This window comes from Leptodactylus fuscus, chromosome 2, assembly GCF_031893055.1.
Source record: "Leptodactylus fuscus isolate aLepFus1 chromosome 2, aLepFus1.hap2, whole genome shotgun sequence".
Lineage (NCBI taxonomy): Eukaryota > Metazoa > Chordata > Amphibia > Anura > Leptodactylidae > Leptodactylus > Leptodactylus fuscus.
Genome location: NC_134266.1, coordinates 261677276 through 261698036, shown reverse-complemented (window position 1 = coordinate 261698036; position 20761 = coordinate 261677276).

Below are 20761 nucleotides of genomic sequence, written 5' to 3'. Positions count from 1 at the left end.
GATCTACATTCTGATTACACAAAATTAAAAAATTAGGACAAATTTTAATTGATTTGATACACATTCTGATTATACAAAATTCAAAATTGTGACAAATTTTAATTGATTTGCTATACATCCTGATTATACAAAATTCAAAAATTAGGACAAATTTTAATTGATTTGACATACATTATGATTGTACAAAATTAAAAAAAATTAGGACAAATTTTAATTGATTTAATTTCAACTTGATTATTTGAAATTAAAATCTTTTTTTTTTTTTTATTCTCATTTTTCCCATTTTTAGAACTTTTTTTTTGTTTAAAAAATACAGTTTTATGAATACGGTCAACCCTTATAGATTATGTAAAAAAAACATGTCAGTATTACAAATTACAAAATATTTCAATTTGGAATCAACATTTTGCGATGATAAAAGCTCCTGTATTTTACTTCTCATGTTACGCTCGTGTTTCGATCCTTTTTTTATTTATTTTTGGTTTACTTCTGTTTGCACTGAAAGAGAATGTCCTGTTGAATTCAGGAAAATTAAATTATTCATGTAGACAAAAAAAAATAAAAAAAATAAGGGAATATTTTGGGAGCAACCTGTCAATAAAATAAATATGTAAATTTTACTGACTGTCAGTGTTCCTGTACTCTGCTACATGTATTGGCCTTTGCTATGATTTTGGCATTGTTTGAGGACTTGTTGAAGATCCACCAGATCGTCCTCCATTGTTGTGATTGTAAGATTGAAAAAAAATAAATTGTACAAGTTGAATTTTTCTGTGACGGCCATATTTGATCTTGTAGTGACATTATGATCGGCCCCTTATCCCAATAAAAGAATATTACCATACTGAGCCAAATAGGCGGTGTAATTCCGGGGATGTAAATCCTAAAATGGGGCCTCTTCCTACTTTGTGCTATTTAGAATAGAAGTATATTCTATGTGGCAGAGGCCCCTTTGGGCCCCCTCGGGGTACAGGGCTCGGTAACAACTGCTATACCCCTATTAATGGGAAAATTGGCTTTTTAAAAAAAAAATTCCAGACTCTTTGGTTATATTCCACATTCCGTTTTTATATTCTACACGTGGGTCGGGATCTAGCCATGTTTACACAGATTTTGAGGTTCTGGGTTGACTTTTAAGATTTTCATGTAAAATTCCGAAATACTGTTTAGTAGTCGGTCACGGGACTATCCGAACTAGACATTTGCTCTCATAGGGTAAGGTCAGACGGAGTTTTTTGGACCGGAACCTGAGGCGGAGGCCGCCTCAGGTTCCGATCCAAAAATCGGGTAGCCGCGACTGAATGCCGGTCTGAATCAGGCCCAATGAACGGGCCTATTCAGGAGGGGGGAGTGTCTTCAGGCCGAATCGCGAGGCAAAACGGCCTGAAGAATGAGCACCTCGCTTCTTTTTCCGGGAGCCGGCTCCCAGTGATTTCAATGGAAGCCATCTATTTGGTCAGGATTTTGAGGCGAATACAGCCTCAAAATCCTGACCAAAAAACCCTGTGTGAACTTACCCTTATACTTAGTCAAGAGAATCTGATGGCATCTGCAGATAGTTTCAAAATTTTTGTTCTGAAGATTTCATCCGAATTTAGATTGCTTAGTCACTGACTAGATACTGCAGAGTTTGAGAGCCATATAAGGGTTGTCTCCTGTACCGACGGGGGCTGCACCTCATTTATGCCGAAACACACATAATTAGGTGCAACCCTCCGCTCGGCCATGCGCCTGCACTGAGATCTACACCAGCTATTGAGCATCAGTCTGGCATGGCTGGCGGCCCAGTCCACACCATGGCTCCTTTCGGGAAAATGGCAAGGTAGGCATAAAAGAAAAAAGACTTGCGCAAAAATTGCAAAAAGGGAGATGTTGCCTGTAACAACCAATCAGATTCTAGCAGTGATCTGATTGGTTAGTCGCCCGCAATCTTCCTAGGTGAGTCCTCGCAAAGTTTTGTCCATTTCATTGAATCCCGTAAACATACATAGGCTATATCTAAAAATGATATTCACCATCCATCATATTATACATATTCTGGATGCCAAACATGACGCCCCCATTTTGCCAAGGAACGCCCCCTTTAATGTAAATTTTCATAAACCACGCCCCTTTGTTATTCGTTTCTCAAAAATGAGACCAAAGTAGTTTGAGCAGCCATTTTAGTTCCTCCTATACCTCAGATGAGGCGCTCAAAAAAGCGTGTTCCTAAATTTTATCTATCCATGATGGACATGTGATGACAGACACTAGCAAACCGTTGCAAATGTGAATACAATCACTAGTCATAGACTTGAAATAAATTCCTACTGATCGTTGGTGGGTTTTATAGTGTGATCGTGGCCCAAGAAAATGCCTGCAAGTTTAGGCCTTAAAGGAATTGTATAGGATTCCAAATCACTGGCGCTTCCATAAACAGTGCCACACCTGCCCATGGGTTATGTCTGGTATTGCAACTCCGCTTCAACTGAAATGAATGAGCCGCAATACCATACACAACCTGTGGACTGCAGGAAGTAGCCATGTTTTTGTAGCCCTGTACAATCCCTTTACTTTAACATCATGTCTTCTGTACAACCGGAGATATGACGATAGATATTTGTTCTTGATCCGTTTTTATGTTTTCTTGAATTTTTTTTCTTTTTTTAAGGAAACTTCTTAAACCTCCCCTGTATTTATTAGCCATCATACGTGTCCTCGCTGCTTACTGTGTCACACGGGATGTCCTGGTTAGATATAGGACGGTGTATGTTCCTTGTATCCATTTATTTGTCCTTTTATATGTGTATATAGCGGGGGTCAATAGAACTTTAGGGTTTTACTTATAATCTCAACTATATTCTTCATTATTACTTTATCACTTGCTGTAGATTGGTAGGGGTGCAGTAATCTTTTGCAATACATAGGCTTTTCTAACTTTTACTGAAGTGATGTCATCCGATTCCTCCATTTATATAACAGTGATATCATCAGATTATTTCATCTATAAAATAGTGGTGTCATCAGATTCCTCCATTTATATAATAGTGATGTCATCAGATTATTCCATCTAGAAAATAGTGATGTCATCAGATTCCTCCATTTATATAATAGTGATGTCATCAGATTATTCCATCTATAAAATAATGATGTCATCAGATTATTCCGTTTATAAAACAGTGATGTCATCAGATTCCTCCATTTATATAACTGTGATGTCATCACATTTCTCCATATATATAACCGTGATGTCATCAGATTACTCAATTTATAAAACAGTGATGTCATCAGATTATTCCATCTATAAAATAGTGATGTCATCAGATTATTCCATCTATAAAAGTGATGTCATCAGATTATTCCATCTATAAAATAGTGATGTCATCAGATTATTCCATTTACAAAAGTGATGTCATCAGATTATTCCATCTATAAAATAGTGATGTCATCAGATTATTCCATTTATAAAAGTGATGTCATCAGATTATTCCATCTATAAAATAGTGATGTCATCAGATTATTCCATTTATAAAAGTGATGTCATCAGATTATTCCATCTATAAAATAGTGATGTCATCAGAGTCCTCCATATATATAACTATGATGTCATCAGATTACTCAATTTATAAAACAGCAATGTCATCAGATTATCCCATTTATAAAACAGCAATGTCATCAGATTATCCCATTTATAAAACAGTAATATCATCAGATTCTACCATTTACATAACTATGATGTCATCAGATTACTCCATTTATACAACTGTGATGTCATCAGATTCCACCATGTATTGCAGAAGCATCACATTATAATATGGCTTTTATAAAACGTATTAACCGTAATGTGGCAATGGGGTCAAACATCAGGACTATATTTTGTCTTCTAATATACCAGCCATCATATGTAAATTGATGTAAGCGATGACATCACATGACAGCACATTCCGCTTTGTGCTATCCTTAAAGAACAATGTCACTTCCTTATGTTTTAGATGTGACACTAAATCATAGTAGGGGTCATAAAGCCAAGCCCCTACTAAAGATTGGGATCCCAGTGGTCTATGAAACTTTCGAAGCCCCTTTGATACGGCTCAGAGACTTCTAGAAGTGAAAGTTTGAGCCGTGCGAAAGGGGTGTTTTCCTTTTAATTTCCGAATTTTATAGTATAATGGCGACACCAGGTTTCGACCTCTGTAAAGATAATCCTATTGTACATGTATTCCCAACTCTTGTGTATACTATGGAGGATGATGTTTTCTCTAATCCGTACGTGCAATGAATTACTGGGGTCATGTTTGCATCCTCCATGCTTTGTCTGATCTTGTATTACTAATGGGGTAGTCTTTGTTACCATCGGGTCCACGTAAAGACGCCATATTTGATGTGTCTCACTGTTTTGTCTCTGGTAGGCCGAGCTCAGTCAGTGCTGTGGATATCGAACCCAAATCCGTATATCCGGCGAGTATAGCCCATGGAAAGATACGATTATGCTTGTAAATAATTTGTAAAACTTGCCTATATATCTCCGATATGTATTCTGTCATTTTGGACTAATGTATTATTTATATTTATATGTTTTTTCCCCCTTTTTTTAGTCTTATGTTTTTTTCCTAAAGGTGTTTCCTCTGTATTTTGTAGGCAAACGCCAACCGCTAGACACCGGTGTATTTGTATACTAATATCTCATGCTTGTAGATTACTCCCACAAAATGGCCGCCTTCGTAGTAGAGGGCGCGGGCCTGTTTAGATTTCCATAGCAACATCCGCATACTAGAGTACCTTCCAGCTTTAGTGGCCGACAGGTCGCGCTTTTTGCAGCATTGACTTTCGTGTTGCGTGACATGAGCTACTAAGCAATAGGATAGCCTTCACCATTCAGGAATGACGGTGCGTTACGACATCCATACTGCACAGCAATAAAGTACAGACCTCTTACAACTGACCCCTGTGCTTGTGCCCTCTTGTGGAATCTGTCATGTGACATTGGCCATGTCCTGTATGTACAATATGTTCAACTTTTTTTTCCCACCTGTATGATTACAAGGAAATAAAGTAACTTAAGACATTGGTTTTCTGGTTTGTGGTCTGTTATTGTAAGGGATGGGAGCGAAGGGTTGTCTGTTAGGTCTCATTCACATTTGGCATTGGTGAGTACAGAAATGCGCCATTGGAACACTAAAAAAATACGCCAATAAAATGTTGAATAACTGGGCAAAGGTTTTACAGTTTTTGCATTTTTGCAAAGTTAGCTCTGCCCACTTTTATGTTGACTCCGCCCATTCTGTTTCATTTTTCATGTGCCCCACACAGTATTATCCTCCTACAGTCACCCGTACACTATATGTCCCCGCATTATAATGTTCCCTTCCAACTGCCCCACAGTATTAAGTCCCTCTCCTGGTGCCCCAGTTTAAACTGGGGGAAACTAAAGGAGAAATTAAACTGGAGCAGCTGGAGGGGGACATTAATAGTGGGGGTAGTTGGAGGGGGGGCAATAAATTAATGGCAGCTGGAGTGGGACATGAAACTGGGGGCAACTAGAGGGGGACATTAAACTCGTGCAGTTGGAAGGGGACATTAAACCGTAGGGGGAGCTGGAGGGGGACATTAAGCTGGGGGCAACTAGAGGCAGACAGGTCCCCCTCCAGCTACTCCCACGATTTAATGACTCCCTCCAGTTGTCCCCAGTTTAATGTCCCCCCAGTTTAAGTACCCCCCTTCATCTACCCCCAGTTTCATCTCCCCCCCTCCATTTCTCCCCCAGTTTCATATTCCCTTTCATCTGCCCCAGGTTTCATCTACCCCTTCATCTCCACCAGTTTCATATCCCATTCCACCTGCCCCCAGTTTCATGCCGTCCCTCCCTCTTCCCCCAGTTTCATGCTCCCTCTCATCTTTGCCCTCACTTTCATGCTCCCCCTCATCTCTGCCCCCAGTTTCATGCTCCCTCTCATCTTTGCCCACAGTTTCATGCTCCCCCTCATCTCTGCCCCCAGTTTCATACTTCCCCCAGTTTCATGTCCTCCCCTCCATCTCTGCCCCCCAGTAAAATGAAACACACTCTCGCCCACACACTCTCTCTCCACCCTGCATCTCACATTCCCCCTCCATTCTCAGTACCTTAGACGACTACACATCTCTCCATCTCTTGACTGCATGGGACACTGACACGCCCACCTAGTCATGTGACCGTGTGATGTCATACAAGGTTCTTGTACAATAGTGAAGCTTTCCCCGGGGAAAGATTGTTAAGTAAAACACTTCAGGGACAGAGCGGGACATGCAGAGAGCTGCCAGGACTGGAGCTTAAAAGCGGGATTTTCCTGCTAAATGTGGGACGGTTGGGAGCAGTTCAGTCCCTTTCCCTTGAATGGGACTGAACTGCCAGTGTACCATGTGACAGATGTATATGACATCGTCGACAGATGAAAGAAGCGTCGGAACCTCTTGAAAAAGCTGATCAGGTGCCCTAGGGGTCGGACCTCACCAGTAACATACTAGTCATCAATATGAACGTCCTGGAAAACCCCTTTAATCTAATATGTGTGACTATTTTAAAGGGATTTTCCTGATTCTCCCCTAATAAATGGTTTTAGGGAATCAGATATGTTGAACTTTAACGTCTGATTCGTTTATTCTCCGAGTTACAAGGTACTTATTACTCCCCTTGTTGACAACACATGCATGCTCAGCCAAACTGAGAGTGCATGTGTATTGGGAAGTCTTGTTTAGCCAGCAGGTATTGAAGAGGGCGAACCACTAGGTTACACCTAAATATCCCAAATTGTTTGGTCTTTAGCAAAACCTAACAATTGGGTATTTGTCTCGGACAAACTAAAATGGCCACTGCGACATGCATTGCGGTAAATTGGTATACTTCGGGGTTCGTCAGACGGGATCTCTTGGTCTGTGAGGAAGTCCGAAGAGTTGAGGTCAGGTGATTACGAATGTTTTTTAGTTTTTCCACCTCCCCTGGGCCTCCACCTATTGTACTCTTTGAATAATAATTTCACATTTGGTTCTATCCGAATTTATTCAACTCCTTTAACCCCTACCAGACAGGACCCCGTGTCCCCCCATAAGGTCATATATCTCGTTCTGCCTGTCTCTCCAAATCAAGTCGATCTACAGCGTTGCAGTCTGGAGATCCGCTGTAATCTCTGTAATTGGAATAGTCCACGGCCCCGAGCTAATGAAGCAGATTATTAGATTACATTACAAGCTGCAATTTGTTACAGTTTGTGGGGTATTACCATAATAGGATTCACATGACTTTCATCTGAGGCGCACAAACACTCCGCTTTTTCATTGCCGAGATGAGACGTTCCTGCGGTGGTCAAATCTTCACATTTCTGAAATGTCTGGATAGATAAAGAAACTTAAGTGCAACGAAAACCTAATAATCGAGAAGGTCACGATGTACCCACCCATGTGATGGATCAAGAGGGGTCAGGGTGTGGGATATACCTGCATTGAAGAGAGTTTTATGTGTTGTCCCTCTGTAATTCCTCCTGGAAATATAGAATTCAATGGACAGTTGACATGTCCCTTCCACTCTTACACTGTCCAATCAGAGCAGACCCAAATAATGATACACACCCTATCGGTTAGACCTCATGTACACATCATATTATTTATTCACTGTGGGGGGGGTTTTTTTTCACTTATAGAGCACTGACCCCATGGGGCAATGCACACATTTATTTTGTTTAATGGATCCTGGGGTAGGCTATTCTACAGATTCACAGTCTGTACAGTATAGAACCAGCTCCTGGGGAAGGCTATTCCACAGATTCACAGTCCATAAAGTATAGAACCAGCTCCTGGGGTAGGCTATTCCACAGATTCACAGTCCTTACAGTATAGAACCAGCTCCAGGGGTAGGCTATTCCACAGATTCACAGTCCTTACAGTATAGAACCAGCTCCTGGGGTAGGCTATTCCACAGATTCACAGTCCTTACAGTAGAGAACCAGCTCCTGGGGTAGGCTATTCCACAGATTCACAGTCTGTACAGTATAGAACCAGATCCTGGGGTAGGCTATTCTACAGATTCACAGTCTGTACAGTATAGAACCAGCTCCTGGGGTAGGCTATTCCACAGATTCACAGTCCTTACAGTAGAGAACCAGCTCCTGGGGTAGGCTATTCCACAGATTCACAGTCTGTACAGTATAGAACCAGATCCTGGGGTAGGCTATTCCACAGATTCACAGTCTGTACAGTATAGAACCAGTACCTGGGGCAGGCTACTCCACAGATTCACAGTCTGTACAGTATAGAACCAGCTCCTGGGGAAGGCTATTCCACAGATTCACAGTCCATAAAGTATAGAACCAGCTCCTGGGGTAGGCTATTCCACAGATTCACAGTCCTTACAGTATAGAACCAGCTCCAGGGGTAGGCTATTCCACAGATTCACAGTCCTTACAGTATAGAACCAGCTCCTGGGGTAGGCTATTCCACAGATTCACAGTCCTTACAGTAGAGAACCAGCTCCTGGGGTAGGCTATTCCACAGATTCACAGTCTGTACAGTATAGAACCAGATCCTGGGGTAGGCTACTCCACAGATTCACAGTCTGTACAGTATAGAACCAGCTCCTGGGGAAGGCTATTCCACAGATTCACAGTCCATAAAGTATAGAACCAGCTCCTGGGGTAGGCTATTCCACAGATTCACAGTCCTTACAGTATAGAACCAGCTCCAGGGGTAGGCTATTCCACAGATTCACAGTCCTTACAGTATAGAACCAGCTCCTGGGGTAGGCTATTCCACAGATTCACAGTCCTTACAGTAGAGAACCAGCTCCTGGGGTAGGCTATTCCACAGATTCACAGTCTGTACAGTATAGAACCAGATCCTGGGGTAGGCTATTCTACAGATTCACAGTCTGTACAGTATAGAACCAGCTCCTGGGGTGGGCTATTCCACAGATTCACAGTCTGTACAGTATAGAACCAGCTCCTGGGGAAGGCTATTTCACAGATTCACAGTCCATAAAGTATAGAACCAGCTCCTGGGGTAGGCTATTCCACAGATTCACAGTCTGTACAGTATAGAACCAGTACCTGGGGCAGGCTACTCCACAGATTCACAGTCTGTACAGTATAGAACCAGCTCCTGGGGTAGGTTATTCCACAGATTCACAGTCGTTACAGTATAGAACCAGCTCCTGGGGTAGGTTATTCCACAGATTCACAGTCCATAAAGTATAGAACCAGCTCCGGAGATAGGTTATTCCACAGATTCACAGTCGTTACAGTATAGAACCAGATCCTGGGGTAGGCAATTCTTGACCATTGTTCATTGAAGATTTGGCCTATTAAAGTCTCCTGCAGCATTTCCAGGAGGTATAATAGAGGAACACCCCATTTCCTGTAAGTATAATAGAGGAACACCCCAAATCAAAAAGAAAAGATGCTTTAACTTTATTTTGTGAAGTATACAAGTACATTATGTCCTAGATGGTTAAGTATAGAGGACAGGTCCTCCTCCTTCTGGGCTGGGTTATAGGAAGGGCAAAAGGGGCAAATGCCCTTGGCCTGTACCATCCTCACATGTGGCAGGTTTATTGCAAAAATTTGTGTTACCGTCCCGTTTATATGGTTAATAAAATCTATGCATATCCTCAGTCTCTGAGTAGGGTTTGTTACGAATTTTTCAATTTTTTTAGAACTCACCACCAATGAATCCATATTATACTCTCTCCAGAGTATATTAAGCAGAAGCCCAGGGGAGGTGTATAAACATAACAGATAGTGCTACTCACCTCCCCGGGGCTCTTCCGCAGCCTCTGGTGCATGTCCCTGTCCTCCTTGGGCCTCTGGAGTCTTCTGAATGACGTCAGGGACCACTGAGGCCTGTAACCGACCCTCAGCAGTTCCTGATGTCATTGAGAAGGTGAAAGAGGACGGGGACACACACCGGAGGCTGTGACAGAGCCCAGGAGAGGTGAGTATAACTGTTTATTGTTTTTGTCACCTCCCCTGCTATAATAATAGCAGTACTACGAATCTGCCAGACGAACCTAGCGAATATCTCTGATGCTTGTAAATCTGGGCCTGGGCACTCTATATGTGTATTATTACTAGTGCACTCTATGGCGGTATTATTTTGTGCCTTGTCTGGCGGTCATATATGAAAACTGTAGAGGATACTTTGCCTAGGAGCCTGATCCGGCCCTGTATAGCAGGGTGTATATCTAGAGGGATCCCAGCTGCCTCGGTAAAATGTAACCTCCGCGCAGATCCAGATTCAATAGCTTTATTCACAATCTTGTTTTTATTGCGAAATCTGCCGAACAAGGAATCTATTTATACAGAGATTTCTCCTTCACGTTGTTCGAAGGCTTCATCATTTCCCTAAAATTCCTCTAGGAAATGCAGATTTCAGCTTTTTGAGCTCAGCCGGGCCTAGTCTATGAGTAATATCAGTCACTTTTCGTATTACAGAGGTAAAGGTGACACCACGGGGACGATTTCAGCTCTGCAGGGTTCCAGGCTGGAGTTGCCTGTGCGTTCTCACGCCGTCTGCACCGGCACATGACTCAGCGGCGGGCGTTGGCAGTTATTGGCATCAGATCCAGTCTACTCTGAAATATAACCCGTCACTTTCAAATAAGTTGGAAACTGCATTTTTTCCTTTTGATTCTATTTGCTATTTTTAACAACATGATGAGACGCATTAACTGCTCCCTAGGGGATTGTTCACATGATGCTGCAGTGTGCAAAGCCAGAGAATGATATTTGATAAGGATGTGCAGGATAAGGCTGGATTCATCTGCATAGGATCAGAAAAAGGGAAAGGACACTTGAAGGCTACGTTCAGGAATCCGCCGCAGAGTATCTCAATGAAGGAATAAACCTGATAGTCAATAGTCAAGGATCGGACATGTTGATAGCCAGTATGACCAATCCTTTTTTTGCCCACTAATTCATTTGCTTGCCTTACTTACCGAAGGTGAACGGCTGAAAATGAAAGATCCGTATACTGGGGGTTTGGAAATGTCAGCCATATACCACAATATACCGTACAGTGTCCTGTGAGTTACACCGCACCTGTGATATAACACATTCCATATGGTCCATGATAAGGAGTAAATAGAAATCCTCCCCTTATATACACATAACTATTACTGCTTTATATGGACTCTACGTAATTTTGGCGGTGGGTTTACCCTCAGGGGTGGAGTGTCAGCCATATAGTAATGTGCTAAAGTGAACTGGACAAGCCATTGAATGACTTCTGCTGCGGCACATCTGCTAGAAGTGCAGAATAAGGGCCACACAGTATAATGGCCCCCACATTCCTCCACACAGTATAATGGGCTCTTATGTTACCATGTAGTATAATGGCCCCATATTCCTCCACACAGTCTAATGGGCCTGTATGTTACCATGTAGTATAATGGCCCCCACATTCCTCCACACAGTATAATGGGCTCTTATGTTACCATGTAGTATAATGGCCCACATTCCTCCACACAGTATAATGGGCTCTTATGTTACCATGTAGTATAATGGCCCCCACATTCCTCCACACAATATAATGGGCCCGTATGTTACCATGTAGTATAATGGCCCCACATTCCTCCACACAGTATAATGGGCTCTTATGTTACCATGTAGTATAATGGCCCCACATTCCTCCACACAGTATAATGGGCTCTTATGTTACCATGTAGTATAATGGCCCCCACATTCCTCCACACAATATAATGGGCCCGTATGTTACCATGTAGTATAATGGCCCCACATTCCTCCACACAGTATAATGGCCCCGTATGTTACCATGTAGTATAATGGCCCCACATTCCTCCACACAGTCTAATGGGCCCGTATGTTACCATGTAGTATAATGGCCCCACATTCCTCCACACAGTATAATGGGCCCGTATGTTACCATGTAGTATAATGGCCCCACATTCCTCCACACAGTATAATGGGCCCGTATGTTACCATGTAGTATAATGGCCCCCACATTGCTCCACACAGTATAATGGGCCCGTATGTTACCATGTAGTATAATGGCCCCACATTCCTCCACACAGTATAATGGCCCCGTATGTTACCATGTAGTATAATGGCCCCACATTCCTCCACACAGTCTAATGGGCCCGTATGTTACCATGTAGTATAATGGCCCCACATTCCTCCACACAGTATAATGGGCCCGTATGTTACCATGTAGTATAATGGCCCCACATTCCTCCACACAGTATAATGGGCCCGTATGTTACCATGTAGTATAATGGCCCCACATTCCTCCACACAGTATACTGGGCCCGTATGTTACCATGTAGTATAATGGCCCCCACATTCCTCCACACAGTATAATGGGCTCTTATGTTACCATGTAGTATAATGGCCCCACATTCCTCCACACAGTCTAATGGGCTCGTATGTTACCATGTAGTATAATGGCCCCACATTCCTCCACACAGTATAAAGGGCCCATATGTTACCATGTAGTATAATGGCCCCACATTCCTCCACACAGTATACTGGGCCCGTATGTTACCATGTAGTATAATGGCCCCCACATTCCTCCACACAGTATAATGGCCCCGTATGTTACCATGTAGTATAATGGCCCCCACATTCCTCCACACAGTATAGTGGGCCCGTATGTTACCATGTAGTATAATGGCCCCACATTCCTCCACACAGTATAATGGCCCCGTATGTTACAATGTAGTATAATGGCCCCACATTCCTCCACACAGTATAATGGCCCCGTATGTTACCATGTAGTATAATGGCCCCACATTCCTCCACACAGTCTAATGGGCCCGTATGTTACCATGTAGTATAATGGCCCCACATTCCTCCACACAGTATAATGGCCCCGTATGTTACCATGTAGTATAATGGCCCCCACATTCCTCCACACAGTATAATGGGCCCATATGTTACCATGTAGTATAATGGCCCCACATTCCTCCACACAGTATAATGGGCCCGTATGTTACCATGTAGTATAATGGCCCCCACATTCCTCCACACAGTATAATGGGCCCGTATGTTACAATGTAGTATAATGGCCCCCACATTCCTCCACACAGTATAATGGGCCCGTATGTTACCATGTAGTATAATGGCCCCACATTCCTCCACACAGTATAATGGGCCCGTATGTTACCATGTAGTATAATGGCCCCCACATTCCACACAGTATAATGGCCCCGTATGTTACCATGTAGTATAATGGCCCCACATTCCTCCACACAGTCTAATGGGCCCGTATGTTACCATGTAGTATAATGGCCCCACATTCCTCCACACAGTATAATGGGCCCGTATGTTACCATGTAGTATAATGGCCCCACATTCCTCCACACAGTATAATGGGCCCGTATGTTACCATGTAGTATAATGGCCCCACATTCCTCCACACAGTATACTGGGCCCGTATGTTACCATGTAGTATAATGGCCCCCACATTCCTCCACACAGTATAATGGGCTCTTATGTTACCATGTAGTAGAATGGCCCCCACATTCCTCCACACAGTATAATGGGCCCGTATGTTACCATGTAGTATAATGGCCCCCACATTCCTCCACACAGTCTAATGGGCCCGTATGTTACAATGTAGTATAATGGCCCCCACATTCCTCCACACAGTATAATGGGCCCGTATGTTACCATGTAGTATAATGGCCCCCACATTCCTCCACACAGTATAATGGCCCCGTATGTTACCATGTAGTATAATGGCCCCACATTCCTCCACACAGTATAATGGCCCCGTATGTTACCATGTAGTATAATGGCCCCCACATTCCTCCACACAGTATAATGGGCCCGTATGTTACCATGTAGTATAATGGCCCCACATTCCTCCACACAGTATACTGGGCCCGTATGTTACCATGTAGTATAATGGCCCCCACATTCCTCCACACAGTATAATGGGCCCGTATGTTACCATGTAGTATAATGGCCCCACATTCCTCCACACAGTATAATGGGCCCGTATGTTACCATGTAGTATAATGGCCCCACATTCCTCCACACAGTATAATGGGTCCGTATGTTACCATGTAGTATAATGGCCCCCACATTCCTCCACACAGTATAGTGGGCCTGTATGTTACCATGTAGTATAATGGCCCCCACATTCCTCCACACAGTATAATGGGCCCGTATGTTACCATGTAGTATAATGGCCCCACATTCCTCCACACAGTATAATGGGCCCGTATGTTACCATGTAGTATAATGGCCCCACATTCCTCCACACAGTATAATGGGTCCGTATGTTACCATGTAGTATAATGGCCCCCACATTCCTCCACACAGTATAGTGGGCTTGTATGTTACCATGTAGTATAATGGCCCCCACATTCCTCCACACAGTATAATGGGCCTGTATGTTACCATGTAGTATAATGGCCCCCACATTCCTCCACACAGTCTAATGGGCCCGTATGTTACCATGTAGTATAATGGCCCCACATTCCTCCACACAGTATAATGGGCCTGTATGTTACCATGTAGTATAATGGCCCCACATTCCTCCACACAGTATAATGGGCCTGTATGTTACCATGTAGTATAATGGCCCCCACATTCCTCCACACAGTATAGTGGGCCCGTATGTTACCATGTAGTATAATGGCCCCACATTCCTCCACACAGTATACTGGGCCCGTATGTTACCATGTAGTATAATGGCCCCCACATTCCTCCACACAGTATAATGGGCCCGTATGTTACCATGTAGTATAATGGCCCCACATTCCTCCACACAGTATAATGGGCCCGTATGTTACCATGTAGTATAATGGCCCCACATTCCTCCACACAGTATAATGGGTCCGTATGTTACCATGTAGTATAATGGCCCCCACATTCCTCCACACAGTATAGTGGGCCTGTATGTTACCATGTAGTATAATGGCCCCCACATTCCTCCACACAGTATAATGGGCCCGTATGTTACCATGTAGTATAATGGCCCCACATTCCTCCACACAGTATAATGGGCCCGTATGTTACCATGTAGTATAATGGCCCCACATTCCTCCACACAGTATAATGGGTCCGTATGTTACCATGTAGTATAATGGCCCCCACATTCCTCCACACAGTATAGTGGGCTTGTATGTTACCATGTAGTATAATGGCCCCCACATTCCTCCACACAGTCTAATGGGCCCGTATGTTACCATGTAGTATAATGGCCCCACATTCCTCCACACAGTATAATGGGCCTGTATGTTACCATGTAGTATAATGGCCCCACATTCCTCCACACAGTATAATGGGCCTGTATGTTACCATGTAGTATAATGGCCCCACATTCCTCCACACAGTATAGTGGGCCTGTATGTGACCATGTAGTATAATGGCCCCCACATTCCTCCATACAGTATAATGGGCCCATATGTTACCATGTAGTATAACATAAGTATATAGTATGGCCCCACAGTCTCACAAGTTAATGGAGGTTTTTGCCACCTGATGGTGGTGGTAGTTTATTCCCCTGGGTTACTGTAACCTTACGGCAGTAGAGGGACTCCTAGCAGTATAGTGATTATATAGCAGTATAGTGACATAGTGATTATAGTATAGGACGGTATATACAGTAGCAGAGAGGTATGGACTCCTAATATCATAGATAAGTATACAGCTTGGAGTCCTTCTCCCGACATACCGGCTGAAACTCAGTCGTGTAAATGCAGGCTAAAAAACTAGAGCTCATCCTGCAAAATACAAGTCCCAACCCAGCTCCATTAATGGAGAAATAAAAATGTAAAATATCTCCAATTACATGTCGTGTAATGCTGTAAAATAAACCTACCCCTCCTTCTTCCCAAGATTAGGAGACAGTAATACATGATAAATACACCAAGATGGCGCCACTGGAAACACTCGGCCTGCAAAAAGCCCTCAAATGTACAAAGAGGAATCTGTCCTGGGAAATCTGGATGATATACAGACTGAACTTTCCAGGGCCTAAGAGGTTAATTCTGAACAGTTTACGGTGCTCTAGATTTATATTACTGCAAATGCCTTCATCACACTCCATGTAATATGAGCGCGACATTGCTAATGGATCCAGTCACCTATTACACATATACAACTAAGTGAGCCAAGGTCTGGTCATATATAAAACCAACATACATCAGTTGCAGAAAATCATATATACACCGTCTCCTTGTATTGGCTTTGTGTTTGCTGCCACCTAGTGTCCGACATAGGTGTAACACTGCCTGCTGACAGCGACACCAGCAAAACAGTAGCCCACTGTGCCATAAGTGAATATTGATTGAGATAGTGATACATTTTATTTTTTTATAGTTTACGGTCATGATCTACTCTCCAAAAACTACATGGATCAGAAGAGATGCAATATTGGTGTTAGATCGGCTTCCCAGTTTGTGTGTCGGCCATATTTCCTGGAAAACACTGTCTTATAGTGCAGTCGTATTTTCAGTATGGAACAATATTGAACACTCCTGTAATTCTACTAATATTATAAATATGGCTTCCCAGCAAGCTGCTGAGATGCCAGAACAATCACGGGCCAAGCGTGAGGAACAAGTTCAGCGGCAGGCCAGCTTGACAGCTGCCGAAACACCAAAGCAGGTGGATCATCAACGCCAACAACACGCTCATTATATGGCGTCCTAGTGAGCTGCTGAGATGCCGGAACAATCACAGGCACAGCGCGAGGAACAAGTTCAGCAGCAGGCCAGCTTAAGAGCTGCTGAAATGCCAGAGCAGGCAAGCCATCAACGGTAGCGTTTTGCTGAATATAGGCGGGTCATCGATACCAACAACACGCAGACGAAGTATACTGTATATATGTTTGAAAACTCTTCATCGCCCTCTGGTGGCCAAATATCAAAACCTCTTGTAATAACAAAATCGTACCCCAAATCTTTTTGGCTTAAAAAGGACAAGACTGAGCTACGAGGAAAGTGGAAGGTCCAGAAATAAAATACGGTGGAGATATTTGCATCTAACATACAGTATATCACAGGAAGAGAGGGTGTTTTTCCCCATTGTGGGACTATTAAAGGATTATTTTATTTTATGTTTTGTATAGAATTGAATAAAATATGCAAATCTAATCTCCTGGATGGAATTAGGAGAACAGAGTGCACTCTGTACACCACCCTATAGAGGGCGGCATCCTTAACATCATGAACGACTCAGTTATAAAGTCTTTTAATCATAATGTGGATTTAATTGCTAAATCAGTATTTCTGTCCCAAAAGGAACAGATTCCCAACTATGGACAGCGCTGTTTCGGCCTATTGGGCCTCCTCAGCATAGTGTAGGGATACTGATTTAACAGAGTGAGAGATGCCGCCCTCTATAGGGTGGTATACACAGTGCACTCTGTTCTCCTAATTCCATCCAGGAGATTAGATTTGCATATTTTTTACCCATAATCCCTAGCGGAGCAGGAATGACTTGTAAGTCTCCATACTGCCTATGTAGGCGAACACTCTCCCTAATGTGGACGAGTGCCCCATACCCTATAGAATTGAAGACATAGTGGTAAAACGCCAGGCTGATTCCATAAAATAAGGAATAAGGCATCCATGGTACAGGACAGTTTTGCAGTCCTCAAAGTGCCCAGGTATCAGTGGCGTAACTACCGTGGTAGCAGCAGTAGCAGCTGCCACAGGGCCCGGGCCATTAGGGGGCCCGGTGACAGCCGCTACTGCTGCGGTTTTTTTTTAAATAGGCTGTTACGGGCCCTATTCACTTGCCGATCCTGGCTGGGCCGGGATCGGCAAGTGACACCGCGGGCCCCACAGGGGCTATCATTATACTCGGACCCCCGAGTATAATGACCGGCGGATCAGGAGAGGTAATAAACATAAAAAACTGTTACTTACCTCTCCGCGATCCTGCCAGGCCTCCGTCCTACTGTTGTCTGACGTCTCTGACGTCACATGAACCCGGCATGCTTCCCGGGTCATGTGACGTCCGACGTCATTAACGAAGGACGCGAGCGATGGTCAGCACAGGAGGACAGCACAGCACAGGAGCCGGGGAACAGGTAAGAAGCAACAGTGTTTTTTTTTTTTTAATGTTTTTATTCCCCGGGTCTCCGATTATTATACTCTGGGGTCTGAAAAGACCCCAGAGTATAATAATTGTTTATGGGTGTCCACAGAGGGCCACTATTGGGGTTAATACTGTGTGCAGGGGCCACTATTGGGGTTAATACTGTGTGCAGGAGCCACTATTGGGGTTAATACTGTGTGCAGGGGACACTATTGGGGTTAATACTGTGTGCAGGGGCCACTATTGGGGTTAATACTGTGTGCGGGGGCCACTATTGGGGTTAATACTGTGTGCGGGGGCCACTATTGGGGTTAATACTGTGTGCAGGGGCCACTATTGGGGTTAATACTGTGTGCAGGGGCCACTATTGGGGTTAATACTGTGTGCGGGGGCCACTATTGGGGTTAATACTGTGTGCAGGGGCCACTATTGGGGTTAATACTGTGTGCAGGGGCCACTATTGGGGTTAATACTGTGTGCAGGGGCCACTATTGGGGTTAATACTGTGTGCAGGAGACACTATTGGGGTTAATACTGTGTGCAGGGGCCACTATTGGGGTTAATACTGTGTGCAGGGGCCACTATTGGGGTTAATACTGTGTGCAGGGGCCACTATTGGGGTTAATACTGTGTGCAGGGTCACTACTGGGGTTAATACTGTGTGCAGGGGCCACTATTGGGGTTAATACTGTGTGCAGGGGCCACTATTGGGGTTAATACTGTGTGCAGGGGCCAGTAAGGGACATAATAGAGTGCGGAGGAGGGGGTCGGTCGAGGTCTTCGGCATCAGTTGGGATGGGGGGGGGGGCCCATGTCAAAAGTTCGCCACGGGGCCCCGCCATTCCTAGTTACGCCACTGCCAGGTATGATTGTAGGTTGCTAATTTTGTACTGCAACGTTCCAACTCTCACTGATGTCACCGACTCAGCTTTACTCCAGCTTCAGGCCTGTTGAGTAGAGTAGAGTCGGTCATGTGACCAGGAGTCAGAGCGCCAGCAGGAGAGACATGAGAGTTCTGGCCTCCTCCGCTGCCCTCCACACAGGTTATAAATGGAGCCCTGCGGACTGCAGTGTATAGTAGTAATAAATAGAGATGAGTGAGTAGTATTCGATCGAATACCTCCCCGCCATAGGTATTCGTGAAAGCAGCCGAACACCAAGGGGTTAAGTGCATCGAATATTCGATGCGTTTAACCCCTTGGTGTTTGGCCGCTTACACTAATACCTATGGCGGGGAGGTATTCGATCGAATACTACTCGCTCATCTCTAGGAATAAAGCCTAACTGGTAAAGGGCATGTATCGGTAAGATTTGTTATCCCCCTTTAGATAACCCTGTGTATCAGTTTTACTTGATGTACCCTTCGTAGTCAGGCATTTTCTTCCCGTTTTATATGGTCCCCCTAATTCAGCCTATACTTATCAGGATGCCTCTGCCTTTGCAGAGACAGAGGGGTCAGAGTTCCTTCACACTGCACTTGCTCTTCTCAAAGTTTTGTCTCGGGCAGCAGTAATAGATCATTGACATGTCCCCCAACTCACAGCAGCATTTCAGTGTATCCTATGTGATGCTAGTCTGTGTGCAGAATCTCCGGTGTATTTCTATGACATGTAACAGCACAATGTTCTCACTTGCTTATGACGAGCTCCTCTCTGTCAGTTCTTACAAGCAGGAGACAGGGAAGAACATTGTGCTGTTACATGTCATAGAAATACACCGAAGATTCTGCACACAGCATACACAAATAGCAGGAAGTATTATTTAAAGGCATTTTCCAGCCCCAAATCGAATTTCCATACTGATGACTTATCCACGTTAGGTCATCGATATCTGATCAGTGGGGGTCCGACACCCAGACCCTGCACAGATTATCTGTTCTAGAATCCTCCAGGTGCCAGAAGTTGCTAGTGGATGGGCAGTGCATGTAATAAGAGTGATGTTACACTTCCCACAATTATATTACTATAGAGCCACAAATGAAAATTCCTGGGGTGTTACTTTAATTCGAAGCAGTATTGTTCACCTCCAGCGCAGCGTTGTGCGGGGTTGTGCGGGGTTCTGCTTTATTTGACCTTTGGATGAATATTTAGTACACCGCGATCTCAACCTTGGCACTTCGGTGGCTTCCTGACTGTAGGTATCAACCCAATATAGTAATAAGGAAATCTCCCCCAAACCCTTCATCTTGCAAAGTTTTGCTAAAGTTAATTATTTCGTTTTTAAGATTTGCGCAATGTAACAACTCCAATATGGTGGACAGAGTGAATCTATGGATCAATGACCCATCTCTAGGGTTGAGCCGATCTTGACTTTTCAGGATCGATTTTAAAATCCGATTTCCGATCATTTTTCATTCGAACCCGATCTCGATCCCAATTCCGATCCCAATGCAAGTCAATGGGATTTTTTTTTATTAATCGGAGATCGGATTTTAAAAGCAATCCTACCCCCTGGTGTCCACTTACCTCCAGAGATGGCTGGTCCTGTGCCCCGTGCCTTCATTCTTCGCCTCGCTGCTGCTCCACGCTGCTCTTCTCTCTTCGCTGCCCCCTCCCTGCCAGGTTAGGAGAGTGTGGGCGGGTTAGGAGTGTGGGCGGGTACTGGGAGGGGAGACGTCACGTCTCCCCGCCCTGTACCCGCCCACACTAAGCCACAAGCCCCGCCTACCTAGCGCTTTAAACACTAACCTGGGAGGCGGGGCAGCGAGGCAAGAAGAAGGAGGGCACCGGAGCAGCCATCTCTAGAGA